The sequence below is a fragment of the Lepidochelys olivacea genome (genome assembly GCF_965140295.1).
Source record: "Lepidochelys olivacea isolate rLepOli2 genome assembly, chromosome: 10".
In the NCBI taxonomy this organism is placed as follows: Eukaryota; Metazoa; Chordata; order Testudines; family Cheloniidae; genus Lepidochelys; species Lepidochelys olivacea.
This window is the reverse complement of record NC_140420.1, coordinates 25,266,482-25,283,430: the sequence shown is the minus strand read 5'-3', so window position 1 is coordinate 25,283,430 and position 16,949 is coordinate 25,266,482.

The window sequence follows — 16,949 nt, the reverse complement described above, 5'->3', positions numbered from 1 at the left end:
GGCGAATCACTTGGTGCTACAATTCTATTAGATATCATACACTACGCAGCACTGAGTAGTGCCATTATTTGGATAAGAGACCTTCCAGGAATATCTAGGGAAGGAAGCGGGGTTGATGATTCATTACTGTCAAGTCTCATGCTTGCCTATGAGATGATATTGGGCTAATGCCTCAGAATGGTTTTTTGGGGGGGGGTGGGAGTGGGGCAGAGTACTTCTGGAAGTGCTGCCTTTCACATGAGACACAAAAGTGAGGTCTTGGCCACCTGCCCTTAGAACTCGCATGGCTCTTTTCACACACATATAAGGATGTTACCTTGTAGCTACCGCCTACATACCTTTCACTGCAGTTTCAGATAGATGTGGGGCCTGATCTACTGTCAATTTATGTCAATGGGAGTCTTTCTATTGACTTCAGTGTGCTCTTGATCCAGACCCATAGTATTCACTTTGCTTCAAGCCTTAGGACATGATATAGGAAACACTTAACCACATGCTTAAAACCATCCCTATTCAGGAAACCGTTTAAGCTTGTCCAGTTGATTTTAATGGAACTTAAGCACCTGGTTAAAGTTAAGCAACTGCTTAAATGCTCTTCCTGAAGAGGGATGCTATTGTGGGTCAGGGCCTTAAATATTTGTGTAGTGTCTTTGTTACTGTGCATTACTGAAGAGCAGTCACGTTGCACCACAGGGGCAACAACATTTCACTGGCTGGTGAAGTGATCCCTATGGCTCACTTACATGGCTGTGTAAGATTGTTCTGTTTGTGGGATGATTTCGTCTCCTTCCGAACAGAAGGCACTCTCTAAATAGTTATTTTAACTGAATAATAACTTGATAGGGCCCATTTCTACCTTTACTTACATTGAGGGCTGCTTGCTTCGTAGTCAGTATATGATAATCATACACTGGATGGCTGCACTGTTTGGTGAGTATTCTGTATTTAAGCAGGGGAACATACTGCTTCAGAACAGAGCACAGTATAATGAAGCTCTTTGGATCCTTCTTGAAAAATGTAATGACAAAGGAGTCACGAGCAAATTATACACTATGGACCTTTCTTTTCCTTCCTTCAAACAAGTGTAACCAGTTCATTCATCACCAGGAATCTGGTACACAATGCTTCATATTTGCTTGGCTTGTAAAAGTCCATAAAATTGTTAAAGGAAAGAATCCGGTTAGCATTGGTTTGATCTGGTCATATGCCTATTAATGTGATATCTGTTTATCTGGGTGTGCTGTATGATTGCTGTAGACCTCATTGTCATGTGCAAATGCATCCGAGTCAGTACAATTGGAACTGTGATGCTGCGTCAAACTGCAAACTCAGAAATGTCAATAATATCCTCTGTGAGAGCTAAGCAGCTGCTCCATCAACATTCAAAGCAGGAGGTAAGTTAAAAAGGGCGCCAGTGCTAATTCACCTGCATGTTGATACATTTGAATAGCTGCTCTTTAACTCCCAGGGTTGTCTGAACTCATTCAGAACAGGATAATAAGGCTGCTGCTCCTTCCCCTTCTGCAGCTAAAAATAGGAGGCCAGCAGCCGCCTGCATCATGAAGTAACTTGTTCAGAGGGAAAATGTAATGATAAACCACATTTCCCTTCGTCAATTAAAATATGCATCAAAAGATATGTCTACATTGCCAAAAAAAAAGCCCCAAATCCGCAGCAGTGAGTCTCAGAGCCTGGGTCTGCATACTTGAGCTTGCAGGGCTTGCACTACAGTGCTAAAAATAGCTGGATAGACATTAGGGCTTGGGGTCTGCAGGTGGTGCAGGTGCAGGCCCGCCTTGCGTGGCCTGGTGAGCCTGAGCCAGTATATCAACATGGCTATTTTTAGTGCCATGGCGCGAGCCATGTAGACCTGGGCTCTGAGACTTACTGCCATGGGGGTGTGTGTATGTGGCGAAGGGGAGGGCAAAAGGGGAGTGGGGTTTTGGTTTTTAAGTATAGACATACCCAAAGAAGCTTGACTTTGCAAAGATTGACTCCAGTTTCATCCTATTGTCCCTGAAGCACACTGTTGTCTCAGGTGGTCTTTTAATCATTCTGAATTCTATAGTCTTTTCAAAGGAATATGGCACCAGTTAGGAGTCATTTATAAACATAACATTCAGACAGGTTTGTTTTCAGGATGTCTAGTATATTAAAGAAACATGAGCATTTGGAATAGGAAAAACAATTCCCTCCCTCCTCCCATTGATCAAGGAAGGACAATTACTTGGAAAGAATTAGGTAGGCTTGGCTATAGTTTGGCCACCACCAAAAAGTGTCTCTGGTTCCACTGACAGATGTTGATGTTATAATGATGAGCAGTCTTGGTGGGTGTGTGTATATATATATATATGACAGGTTTCAGAGTAACAGCCGTGTTAGTCTGTATTCGCAAAAAGAAAAGGAGTACTTGTGGCACCTTAGAGTCTAACCAATTTATTTGAGTAAGCTGTAGCTCACGAAAGCTTATGCTCAAATAAATTGGTTAGTCTCTAAGGTGCCACAAGTACTCCTTTTCTTTATATATATATGTTCATTCTCCCCCCCCCCCCACCACTCCCATGCATTAGCCTTGGGGGATGACAGAAGTATTGCAGAGTGCATAAACAATCAGCAGTTCTTAGCAACTTACTGGATGCATGGCAACATTTTCAAAAGCACCTAAATGACTTTTTTCAAAAGTGACTTACGAGCCTAAATCATATTGAAAGTCAATGGGATTTACGCACCTACGTGTCTTTAAATATGGGACATGGGTTCCTATGTCACTTCAGCTCTTTAGAAAACTTTGCCTCCAGCCTTTTATTAATATTTCAGTGTGATTTTTTTAAAAAAAAATATGCATAAGGGAGTTAGGCATCCTATTCCCATTGACTTTCAGTGGTTGTTGATTTCTCTCATTGATTTCAGGCACCTAAATATCACTGAGGATCTGGGCCTTAGTGGCCAACTCCATTAAGCACTTAGAAAATCTCACCCTTTATGTGTAAATCCCAGACATCTGCCTGTAAAGTAAACTAAAACATGTTTAAAACAAAACAACTAGTGCTGGCTGAAACTTTTCAAAACTTGAAATTCATGATGGAAAAAACCTGGGGGAAAAACTGTGTTCATTTTTCATTCAGCACTAAAATCTACGTGTACTCCCCTCAGAACTGTAAAATCCTTCCCAATGGACACAACTTACAATGACATTTCAAACACAAGAGTTTTTTCAGCTAAATAGATTTCCTCCATCACAGATGTGATCTGTTTATAGATAACACAGCAGCCTCAATCACCCATTGGTATGGAAATTTTAAAACTCCCACTGTCACTAATGTAGTAATATCCATCTAGTTAAATCTGTATTCATATATCTGCTTTTAAATATAGATTGACTGAGCTGTGCAATATTTGACAGAAAAATCCATCGCTTTCTCTTACCTCTGAGTTTTACATTATTTCTATTTGTGTAGCCTGTATGGTGGTCACTGAGAACAGGGCCTCAGGCAAACACATCATGAGAGAGTCTCCTTGCTGTGAAGCACTTGCAGTCCAAATAGGCAAGAGGGACACAAGGTTGCAGGGGAAACAGACATAGAGGGGAAGTGGCCTACCCAGGTTCACCCAGTCGGCCAGTGGCATAGCCAGAAAAAGAACCTACTGAATCCTAGTCCAGTGGTGTATCCACTGGACAACACTGCCTTTCATGTTACAAAGCAGGTGAAGGGCTAAATTCAGCTCCAGACATTCCCCAAGTTGAGTTTTGTTTCAGATCTGTCACTATACAACATTAGCAGACACAACAGAGCCAGAAACAATGCCATGTTACTTCCTTGGCAGTAGTCCTAATTAGCAGGAAAGACCATTACAATAAGTGAACATATCAGTATGGCTCTGCCTTGGCTTGTTCATTATTTAGAAGATGTGTTCTATAACAGCTCTGAAAAGCTGTTTGGTTGTATAGAAATCCCTCCAGTGCTCTCACATGAATGTTTTAAGGTAAAGTTACAGGCATTTTCATAACACATTAACAAGGAAACTTTTCAAGTCCTAGCCACTTCAGATGAGATAATAAGATGAGCTTCAAAAAGCCAAGGACTTAACTGTCTCTTATCAATGTGAGTTTTAGCTGTCTTGGGATAGCACATGCCGAGCGATCATTTTGCTCTTAATCACAGCTGTTTATGCACTTTGTTCCTGGGTTCTCCGTGCTAGCTGGGTGGTGGTCTACTGTGTGACATTAGAAGATGTTACAGTTAAAAAAAATGCAGTAAAAGTTATGGGCCCAGTTTCTAAGCTGCATCAGGTACCTCTGGGGACTGCTCTGATCTATGGCAGCTGACTGTCAGCTACGGATTGCTGGAGTGCAACCTTGGGCATTGCCTATTCCCTCCTTTCTCACATGCCTCCTAGTGTTTAGCTCTGCAAGGGACCCGTGGCAAGGGAGCCAGCTTTGTTGCTCTCTGCCAGCTTGAGGAATCCCCAGCTGGGGAGATCCAGCTGCTTTCCAGTCCCTTAATGGTGCAAAGGAGCTGGAGGAAAATGAAGTGTCTGGCCTATTGTAATTTATCACCTTAGTCATGCCTGCAGCGTTGTAAACAGGCAACAAAATCCAAATCTGAAATGATTTCAGTTCTGAAGGAAGCTCAGCCTCTTGATTAGGGGAAAAGGCTCCTACAGTGATGCTGCAATGAGAGGTGAGCTCTTGGACTGTACTGGATGAGCCAGAGAAAGGGCTGTCAAGGCAGAGGGACTCTCCCTCTGGTGGAGGAAATGGGAAGGAGCTATCCTGTGAAAGCCTTACTGTTCCAGACTAGAGAAGCCATTCGCAATAGGGGTTTTTGAGTCCTACCTTGAGAAGGAGCTGTTCCTTGTGTGGGCCATTGTCTTGTCACAGGGCAACTCCGTGCCCCAGGTGCAGGGGGTGGGGCGTGATCTTCCTGGGCAGCCCTGAAATTCTTCTCAAAGTGGAGAGGTGGGGGCTTCTGCATCTTAATCAGGGGAGACTTCTTTGTGGGGTGATTCTCCTCTTTGGGAATGTCCTCAGTGTATTAAATTGTGGGAACAGCTTCCTGAGCCTGGGGTGAGTGTGTGGTGTCTCACTGAGGTAGACTTAATGTCTCAGAAGGTTCAGGGGGATCTGTTTGGTTTCTTACATTGCAGGAGTAAATCTTAGTTGTGGGTCTTGTGGGTTCACAGTGCCAGGGCAGTTTCACGGCCACAAGTTGGGGCCAGCTGCTTTTCATATTTCAAACTGCAGCACATATTCCCATTCCTGAGGCCTGCAATAGAGAGTGTCAGACTGGGGGATTCATCTTAGCATGGAGTCCTCACTGTGGGATCTGATATTGATTGAAGCTTCTGACCATCTCAGATCATAGGCAGCTGCTATAAGCAAGGGCTCAGTGTCTCAAATGAGGACAGATACTCTTCATAAGGGCACCTTAGTGTCGCCCTTGTGGGGTGGGATGATCTATCACGGGAGATTAGAAACCTCTGCCTTACCTCACCGTTGATCTATCTGGATGCATAGAGAGTGTTTGCCAGCATTCAGATTGTGGTATATGGCCTTCAACATCAACACTGGCTTTAAATCAGTTCCCTGAAATTGATGATGGCTGTAAATGATTTTGAAAATGCAATTACCTTTGCTGAGAAAGGACCCTCTTTCCTGTATATTGAATACTTGACACTAAGGCATATAATGCAGTTTTCATAACAGGTAAACCACAGAGAGTCTGGGTGTTTTAGTGGGACCAACCCTCCAATTTTAGCTGCTCATGACTGCTTCTAATTGAAAGGTGCTATTCATGAAGCAATGAAGAAGCAAAAGAAGAAGTGGCACTTAATTAAAATGTATAATGTGCTGCTCCAGGAGCAAGCAAATTCAGATGTCTTAAGGTCTCCATATACAATGAAGTATCACCAGACTTTTCTGAGATTCAAAAAAGGACAGGTGAATTTAAATTTTCTTGGTCTTGCACTTTCGCACAGCTCTGCACCTCCAGGCTCTAGCCAGGTTTAGAAGCAGAAGTGGCTAATTACAAGCAATGCTGGTCCTATTACAAAACCCAGTGTCCAATGCTCAAAAAGGGCTGAAAAAGTGTGTATGGTCTATCTGGTAGTAGTAGCTGTGGTAAGATAGCGCGTAAAGTGTGTCCCTCAGGAAGCCAGCTCGATTAAAAAAATTTTTTTTACCAGGTCTGTGACCCCCTTAATACCTCCACCTCACTTTAAGCACTTCCAATGTTGTGGAAACACTAATTTGATGAAATTCCCTTGAGTCCTCCTCCTAAATGCCTTTGTGTTCCTTAGTCTGATAAATTGTTGTATATTCTCTTGCTTTACAAATCTTTTGTATTGTAAAAATACTGTCTGTTTTCTGAAGCGTTAATAAAATTGGGGCTCTGCTTTACCCCAAATCTCATGAGAGAACCAGCTGCTTTCAACCCAATAGTACAGAATCACGAAGGTCAGATTATGTTCAAATAAGCACCCAGGCCTAATCCTGACCCATCTCTAATACCAATGGGGAGGGCTAATTATTATGATCCTGTTTATCTTTGGAAAAATCTGAGTTTGTTTGCAAAATTTTCTCAGCTTCTTTCAGTGGTAGTCTGACTGAAAAATAGAAAGATCTTGGACAGACATTTTACAAACACAAAGCTGATTTTCAGCGGTGCAGAGTGCCCACAGCCGCAGTTGAAATTGGTGGTACTGTGAGTGCAAGGTGTCTCTAAAAATTCATTGATTAGGATACTGACTGGAGCTGTGCAAACTATGGCTGTTTCAATTGGCAAGGGTTTGTGCAAACTCTTCTCTGTTTGGATTCACAATATGAATATGCACATCATTAGTTTCTTAAATGTGGGGGGGAAAGGAGGAACAAATGTGCAAGAAATTTGTACTTTAATTGATCATTTTTCTTCATGTCAAATATTTTTTCTAATGTAATTTTCCAGTATTTTGAATGGAATTTACTATTAAACAATGCCCACCTATTGTAGAATGTCAAGGTGCATTGAACCTCAGAATGGTGTTAAACAATAAATCAACAGTCAGTGGAATTCCTGTTCGTAATTTAAATTGTCATGGTCTGGAAGATCAGTAATAATGTGTAACTGCTTTATAGCCAATGAAGGACAGAGGCTTCTTATAAAAGTGCATAACTCTTATAAATTGATCTGTTAATCTTTTCTTTAGCAGGACATGAGTTGACTTGCAAAGATATTGATTACATCAGTGTCTGAGAATTCAATAGTGTTTGGAAGGAATCAAGTCATATTTACCAAGTTACTGCAGCCATTGTGATGAAAGGCATGCAAAATGCAGTGTGATAACATACCTGGTTATTAGAACCAGACAGTATCCTCAGAATAATGAAAGCGTCATTCATGCAGAATAACTTAACTGGGCTACATCAAAGGAATGGTCATTATTTTAAGTTGTAGCAGGAAACAGAGACCAAAACTGTTGTGATTTTTTTAAAATTAATTGAAAGCACTTCAATTATTATTTAAAAAATGGAGTAGTTCCCATGACTAAACATTGGTATTTAGGATGTACTTAACACATGCTGCTGAAACTATACTAGTATTGTTAAAGAGGTACAATCTCCATAGTGTGGATGCAGTTATAGCTGTACACTGGTGCTTATGCTGGATAGCTATTTCCAGAGGGAAGGGGAATAAACTATACTGCCTGAAGGCACCTTCATCCTGGTATAACTGCGTCCACTTGGGTTTGTACCAGTTAAACTATTTCAGCAGAAAAAATCACACCGGTAACTGAATAGCTGTCAGTACAAAAACTGTGAAAGAATGCCCAAGATCATCTCTTGTTAATATATTAGCCCTGTTCCCACAGAAGCCAATGGCAAAACTAGTACAGAGGAGTCAGATCTTTCATTCCCAAAGGGCTTGATCCTGTTCCCACTGGCTTCAGTGGACTAGGACTGGTCCTCAAATCAGTCATCAATTATAAACTTGGGAACCTAATGAAGAGGTAATTGAGCACATAAAAGAAACAGAAGTATGGGGGCTTTAGGGGGGATCAGTGAGGTGAGTGGGGACAGTATTGCTGACCTCAACTGACTGAAAGTGAGTCAGCTTCCCACGCAAAAAAACCCCAATGAGACTCTAAAAAACTCAGGGCATTTCTACATGGTGACTTAAGCCAGGGTGTGACTGTACAGCACATGACAGTAACAGGCCATGTATATTTCAAAGTGCACTATGAACTCTTTGTGCACGGTATCAGAGTGCACATGGCCACTAAGAGCTCCGTAAGTCCTCAGCCCCCAAAACGGGGGTCAGATTTTCAAAAGTGCCCAGCACTCTGGCATGTTATTTAGGTGTCTAAATAGGATCTGAGCTCTCGGGAAAATCTGATCCCAACTGTGGCTTCTGCACCCTTATGACAATTTTGGCCTGCAGGCCCTGATCCTGCAATTGGCAGGATCCTGGCAAAACTTCCTATTGACTTTCTTATGTCAGTGATTTTTCTGTTTTGTTTTTTGTCTCAGATTTTCACTATATTGACAATTTTTTGTTTCACGGAAAAGCAGCAAAATGGCAAAAAGGCATAGTGAGTAATTTTATTTTGCACCGTTTCAGAGAGAATCCCCACCATTTTCATGTTTTCTGAAAATTGTTTCATTTCATACATCTCTATAAATGATACAGAGAGAAGTTGGAGACTCCTAGATTAGATCGATAGTAACAGCTGACTCTTAATTTAGACAAAAAGAAAAGGAGTACTTGTGGCACCTTAGAGACTAACCAATTTATTGGAGCATAAACTTTCATGACCTACAGCTCACTTCATCTGATGCTGTAGCTCACGAAAGCTTATGCTCAAATAAATTTGTCAGTCTGTAAGGTGCCACAAGTACTCCTTTTCTTTTTGCGAATACAGACTAACACGGCTGCTACTCTGAAACCTTAATTTAGACAGGTGCTTGTCTTGGAACCTTAATATTTGTGAGTTATTTTAATGAAAGCAAAAACTTGCTAGCTCACCAAATTAAGCAAGGTAATGTCATAGAATATAGAATCTCAGGGTTGGAAGGGACCTCAGGAGGTCATCTAGTCCAACCCCCTGCTCAAAGTAGGACCAATCCCCAATTTTTGCCCAATATCCCTAAAAGGCCCCCTCAAGGATTGAACTCACAAGCCTGGGTTTTGCAGGTCAATGCTCAAACCACTGTGCTATCCCCCTGTTGTCAGGGTAACCTACTGAGAATGCTGTCATTGAAAAGGGCATGTTGGCCCTCCTGAAACTTTGGAAGTTTGCCACAGTGAATTTGTATTTTTTTTTAAGTTCCTGTGTCTCTTCCATCTGTAACATTGGAATGATGTAAATTAATGCACTCTGCCTTATATGCTAATTATATTGCACAAAAGGTGGTAACTCTTTTACAATGATTGCATTTATTTCCTGGAGGGAAAAGTTAGTGAAGATGTAGTTGTCTGGCTCTCTGAAGCAGAGAAATAAAAACAAGACCCTGAGTTCTCCTTGAAGATTTGTACTGGAGACTGACAGAAATACAAATGGGCTAGGAAGGGCCACAACAGTGGTTCCCTTAACCCACCCAGCAATATTGTTAATCTATCCAACTATACTCTTAGCCCAGCAGAAGAATCTGTCCTATCTTGGGGCCTCTCCTTCTGCCCCTCCACCCCCACGAACATGATACAGTTCTGTGGTGACCTAGAATCCTATTTTCGACATCTCCGACTCAAGGAATATTTCCAACACACCTCTGAACAACATACTAACCCACAGAGACCTTCCTACCAAGACTACAAAAAGAAGGATTCTGGGTGGACTCCTCCTGAAGGTCGAAACAACAGACTGGGCTTCTACATAGAGTGCTTCTGCCCATGTGCACGGGCTTAAATTGTGGAAAAGCAGCATCGCTTGCCCCATAACCTCAGCCGTGCAGAACACAATGCCATCCACAGCTTCAGAAACAACTCTGACATCATAATCAAAAAGGCTGACCAAGGAGGTGCTGTCGTCATCATGAATAGGTCGGAATATGAACAAGAGGCTGCTAGGCAGCTCTCCAACACTACTTTCCACAAGCCATTATCCTCTGATCCCACTGAGGGTTACCAAAAGAAACTACACCATTTGCTCAAGAAACTCCCTGAAAAAGCACAAGAACAAATCCGCACAGACACACCCCTGGAACCCCGACCTGGGATATTCTATCTACTACCCAAGATCCATAAACCTGGACGCCCCATCATCTCAGGCATTGGCACCCTGACAGTAGGATTGTCTGGCTATGTAGACTCCCTCCTCAGGCCCTACGCTACCAGCACTCCCAGCTATCTTCGAGACACCACTGACTTCCTGAGGAAACTACAATTCATCGGTGATCTTCCTGAAAACACCATCCTGGCCACTATGGATGTAGAAGCCCTCTACACCAACATTCCACACAAAGATGGACTACAAGCCATCAGGAACAGTATCCCCGATAATGTCACGGCCAACCTGGTGGCTGAACTTCGTGACTTTGTCCTCACCCATAACTATTTCTCATTTGGGGACAATGTATACCTTCAAATCAGCGGCACTGCTATGGGTACCCGCATAGCCCCACAGTATGCCAACATTTTTATTGCTGACTTAGAACAACGCTTCTTCGCCTCTCGTCCCCTAATGCCCTTACTCTACTTGCGCTACATTGATGACATCTTCATCATCTGGACCCATGGAAAAGAAGCCCTTGAGGAATTCCACCATGATTTCAACAATTTCCATCCCACCACCAACCTCAGCCTGGACCAGTCCACACAAGAGATCCACTTCCTGGACACTATGGTGCTATTAAGCGATGGTCACATAAACACTACCCTATACCAGAAACCTACTGACCGCTACTCCTACCTACATGCCACCAGCTTTCATCCAGACCACACCACACGATCCATTGTCTACAGCCAAGGTCTACAATACAACTGCATTTGCTCCAACCCCTCAGACAGAGACAAACACCTACGAGATCTCTATCAAGCATTCTTACAACTACAATACCCACCTGCTGAAGTGAAGAAACAGATTGACAGAGCCAGAAGAGTACCCAAAAGTTACCTACTACAGGACAGGCTCAACAAAGAAAATAACAGAACGCCACTAGCCATCACCTTCAACCCCCAACTAAAACCTCCCCAACGCATCATCAAGGATCTACAACCTATCCTGAAGGACGACCCATCACTCTCACAGACCTTGGCAGACAGGCCATTCCTTGCTTACAGACAGCCCCCCAACCTGAAGCAAATACTCACCAGCAACCGCACACCACACAACAGAACCACTAACCCAGGAACCTACCCTTGCAACAAAGCCCGTTGCCAGCTTTGTCCAAATATCTATTCAGGGGACACCATCATAGGGCCTAATCACATCAGCCACACTATCAGAGGCTCGTTCACCTGCACATCCACCAATGTGATCTATACCATCATGTGCCAGCAATGCCCCTCTGCCATGTACATTGGCCAAACTGGACCGTCTCTACGTAAAAGAATAAATGGACACAAATCAGACATCAAGAATTATAACATTCAAAAACCAGTCGGAGAACACTTCAATCTCTTTGGTCACTCGATTACAGACCTAAAAGTGGCAATTCTTCAACAAAAAAACTTAAAAAACAGACTCCAATGAGAGACTGCTGAATTGGAATTAATTTGCAAACTGGATACAATTAACTTAGGCTTGAATAGAGACTGGGAGTGGATGGGTCATTACACAAAGTAAAACTATTTTCCCATGTTTATTCTCCCCACCCCCCCTCGCTGTTCCTCAGACGTTCTTGTCAACTGCTGGAAATGGCCCACCTTGATTATCACTACAAAAGGTTTTTTCCCCCGCTCTCCTGCTGGTAATAGCTCACCTTACTTGAGCACTCTTGTTACAGTGTGTATGGTAACACCCATTGTTTCATGTTCTCTGTGTATATAAGTCTCCCCACTGTATTTTCCACTGAATGCATCTAATGAAGTGAGCTGTAGCTCACGAAAGCTTATGCTTAAATAAATTTGTTAGTCTCTAAGGTGCTACAAGTACTCCTTTTCTTTTTAGTGTCCTCTTTAATGATGATCTTGAGGTGACTGAGGCTGTTCATAAAGAAGATTGAGGCATAAAGAAACTGCAAGTATATTTAATATTTTTCTATAGGGAATGTAATTCCACATCAGTGATAGTCAGTGTTTAAGCAGGACAGACTTATGTGTAATTTTAGAAGGGATTTCAGAATGTGATATCAGAGTGGTCATCCGAACTCTTTGAAAATATATTTTTTTTAAAAAAAAGTGTTTCAAAATGAAATAAATGGTGGCATTGAGAATGCTGGGGGAAATCATCACTAGGTTAGTATACTTTATTTCAGCATTAGATTAAATTCCAAAGTGACATTCTGGTTGACTGAGTCCCAGAGCCGGTAGTAAAATTCATGCTTTGATGATTCAGTATTAGTCAAGGGGAGAGCTAGGGTGAGAGCATTTAGCTAAAAGTCATCGTAAGTCACAGGTTCATAAGAAAAGAGAATTAATTAGCTATCTAGTGTAGACTATAATGTGTGGGACAGACTGCCTTTGAACTTCCACATTAGAGGCAGCTTAAAACCCAAAAGTACCAACTGATAATTTATATCAGTTTAAAATATGCAAGATTTTTCTGCCTTTTAAAAACATTGTGTATTATTACAGTGCAATTATTCCCCTTGGCTTCATGGTGAGATTTAAATAATGTTGTTCATTGAGATTATTACTAACACAGGATTCTTTGTTTGCCTAGTCCTGGAGGTGTACTTTGCACAAAATAACATATAATGGGCTGAATATATTTTAGTGCTAGCCACTGACATCTGCCACACAGAGGTCACAGTCAGCATCTGGACCTCCATATGGGTAGTAAAACTCATTGCGTTAAAAGAAGGCTTCTCAACTCCTCATTTTGGCAGTGAGAATCTTAAAGGCCTTTAGTGTACTATTAGTGTATTCCCATCGGGGATCTAGGATAACTACCTTTTCTTTTGAGCACACCTTGATGGTATTTTACATTTCCCAGAGTGTGTAACTAATCAGTGCGAAATGAAAGTGTCACCTTTCCAATATGCCTTCCACATCTCATTCTGGAATGGTGGGAAGAAATTCTAGTTACATATTTCACATGCTATATGTTTCTTGGCAAGGTGGGGAAAATAACTCTGAATGAGCAATTGCTTTCTGAATTGACAACAGTAACTCAACCTGATGCTTCTGACACCTATTTCTCTTTCCTTTTTCTAATGTTTTTGGTTCAGTTGTACTCTTAGCAGTGCTATGCACCTTTCTACTTGTATTCTTTGATTTGCAGGAGAAAAAAGGATCCAACATTACTATTTAACATTATGTTTTAATCTTTTTGCCTAATATTGTGACATGGCAGTAGAAGCACAGGTGCCACAATATTCTTTAACTCACCCTGCTCACTCGTGTGAAAACTACAAATTACCTTCTCTTCACTAGGAGTTAAGAACATTCCTTTTCTTTTTCATAGTGAAGACAAGGCCTAAGAAAAGCATCCATTCTTGACCCTGGGTTTCAGTAACAGGCCCAGGTGAACTGGATCAGAACATGGTTTGGCTGCAAGGATAATCAAGGACGAAAAATGCTCAACACCAGTGCAAGTACATGTATTGCCAGCACCTACTGTCACCAACAGATATTTTTTTATAGTGAGGAAAAGGCTCCACTGGGGCAGTTCTCTCCTGCACAAGGCACCAGGGCAACTCTGAATAAAGATTGAAGGACAAAGCGCATTGTCTTCATCTACCTAGAATTTCTAAATTAGTTTTTTTTTAAATAGATTGAAATCTAAAATGGCTTGGGTGTCATCAAAGGTCACTCTTTTTTTTTTACAGTGTCAGTTGCCCATGGTGAATTTACTGAATTCCATGCGATTCAGCATACTATCCCTAATGTAGGATGTAGGCAATTATGACACATTAACCAGAGATAATAGCTGTGAGATGATCCTTTATTATTTGGATCAGCGATGTTGGAACAATAAATGGGAGACACAAATGAAATAGTCTGTGGCAAAGCAGTTAAAGAACCCACTAAATCACCTGGGCTGACCAAGAACCAATGTTACGTTTTGGACTGACAAAAAAATATCATGGCTAAGGTCACTGTCGATTTATGACCCTGTAGATTTATAGTGTGAAGCATTATAGTAAACTAGGGTGTCTTTATCATGTAACTCATTGCAAGTAATCTCAATCTTCAGCCTCTTCCCTATAGTTCGTAGGGGAACACATTAGAAGACATCATCATCCAAACATCATAATGCTTCCTCATTTAAATATGTAAATGAGGGGGGACTTTCAAAAGCATCTGAGGCAGTGAGCAGCACATGTCCCATTCAGTCATCTCATTGTAGGTCAGTGTGACTTATGCTCCTGGCTTCCTCTGCTTCTTGGAAACTCTAGCTGTTGTCATTCAGCAGAGGAGGCAGCTGCTGTGTTCACAGCACGCATCCACAGAAGTTGGATAAAAAAACAGAAAATGCTCTTGCTGGAAGATCATGACGTAACATGACTTTATTTCCTGAAATCTGGAACCTTAACACACAAGAACCAAAAAGAGAGAGGCAAAGCAGGATTCTCCCTCAGGCAAAGAAAGACAACTCAACACACCTTGCTGTGGGAGACCAGCTCTTTGCAGACTGACTGAGAGCTCCAACTTTGCAGAGTTCCCTAGCCTGGAAGCAGGACCAGGAAACATAGGGTTACCATATTTGAACATTCAAAAAAGAGGACACTCCACACTGGGGTGCTGTTGGCCCCACCCAAAGTCCACCCCTGCTCTGCCCCCACTCTGCCCCAGGTCCCCTCCCCACTCGGCCCCGCCACCGCACCCCTCCTCACCCCCTGACCCACTGCTGGCTTGCTGTGTCTCTCCTCAGTCCCCCACCCACCACTCGCCTCCTGCCACTCACCTCCTCACTCCCCTGCCAGAAACCCCCATGCCTGCCCCGAGAACCCCCGCCTGCTGCTGGCTCGCCGCTCACCTCTTCAACCCCCCCTGCCCGCCATTGGCCTTTTCACTGCCCCACACCGCCTGCCGCTGGCTTGCTGTCCATCTCCTCACCCTCCCTTGCCGCTCGTCTCTTCACCATCCCCGCCCACCACTTGCCTCTTCACCTGCCAGCAACTGGCTCCCTCTCCACTCGCCTCTTCGCCACCCCCCGCCCCCGCTCGCCTGCACACCCCTCCTGCCGCAGGTCCCTCAGTTCCTAGGATCAGGGGCAGCCAAGGGGTCTCCACGTGCTGCGCCTGCCACCAGCATGAGATCCGTGGTTCCCATTGGCTGGGAACAGCGCCAATGGGAACTGCCGGAGCCACGGAGCAGGGTTTGCAGGCACTGGCAGTGTGCAGAGAGCCCTCCACCCCCGCCACCTGACCTGACCCAACCCCATCCTAGGAGCCAGAGGGACCTGCCTGATGCTTCCCAGGAGCCACCCCACGTAAGCACTGCCAGGACTCCCCACCTCGAGCCCCGGGCAGGTCCCTCTGGCTCTTAGGGTTGGGTTGGGGGGGTGGGCGGGGGATGCGGAGGGCTCTCTGTGCGCTGCTGGAGCCTGCAAGCCCCGCTTCGCAGCTCCAGCAGTTCCCATCTAGGGTTACCATATGTCCCTATTTTCTTGGACGTTTTAAAATATTTAAAAATTCCTCCCGGACGGCAATTTAAGAACTAAAAAGCTGGACGTGTCCGGGAAAATACGGACGTATGGTAACCCTCGGAAACCCCTTATGTTTAAAGTGATGGCTTGTAATTGTAACACACTTTTACAATACACCGTAGCAGAGCTAAAGACCTGGGTTCAGTCCCTGCTACTGTCTCCGCTGCAGTTACTGGTGTTAGTCATTTAACTAAGTGGTATAGCTCTGTGCATTGTAGCGAGAAGTCCTGGTTCAGTCCCATCTGTGATGACCCAGCCAAAGGGTCATTATCCAAATCATATTAGGGTTTGAGGATGAAATACTCTTCTCCCATCTGCTACCCAAAAAAATGCATTGAAAATTGCAGAATGATAGACTGGCTGAGCATCCAGGATTGAAGTGTGTTTGTGTATATGTGGGATATGCTCACGTGGTGGGGCATTAAGTATGATTTTCAAATTAATTGAATTTTAGTTTGTGAGAAAGGAGTTGCTGAAGGAGTATCCAGAGCCGTTGGTGCCCTTGGAGGGAGCCTGAAAAGCCCTACCACACCCCACTTCAGCAGAGATTTTAGGAGAAGGCCCTACCAAGCCAAGGATTGAGGGGCTAATTCCCAGTTGGAGTTCAGAGGGAGTGCAAGGGGTCACTACCAGCTGAGAACTGGTTTTATGCAGCTAAGTTCACTTAGACTCGTCACCTTTAAAAGAATGACATTGTGCTTAGTTAGAAGGGGGTTGTGCTGACTGGAAGCCAAAGCATGGAGTGCTGGGAAGGAGGATAGAGGAGTTACTCTGCAGGGTTAATGAATTTTTCTGTTTATTGATGATCAAACTACATGGAAGGAATGCAGCTAGAAACAATCTCCCACAATAAACCTCTGCATTGGTGTCTAAACCTGAACCTCCAGTTAATCTTTTAGATTTTGTGATGAATTGCTCTGGCTAAAGCATGCACAGATCAAAAGATCATGCTCTGCTGCAATGAAGCGTGACTTCAGATCCATTAACAATTGACTAGCATAGCCAATTAGGTCATGAGGGTTTATCTGGGGGAAGGCAGTTTCTTTTCATCATGAAATTTCCATGAGTATGAATTACCTTCTCACTTGCCACTGTCTCTTTTCTTGTTTTGATTCTCTAAGTTCATTTCCTCCTTTAAATAGTGACAGACATTCTGATTTTTTCTTAATGATGACAAGCCAAAGATGGTGTAAATCTAAGTGGAGAAGGTAAAAGGT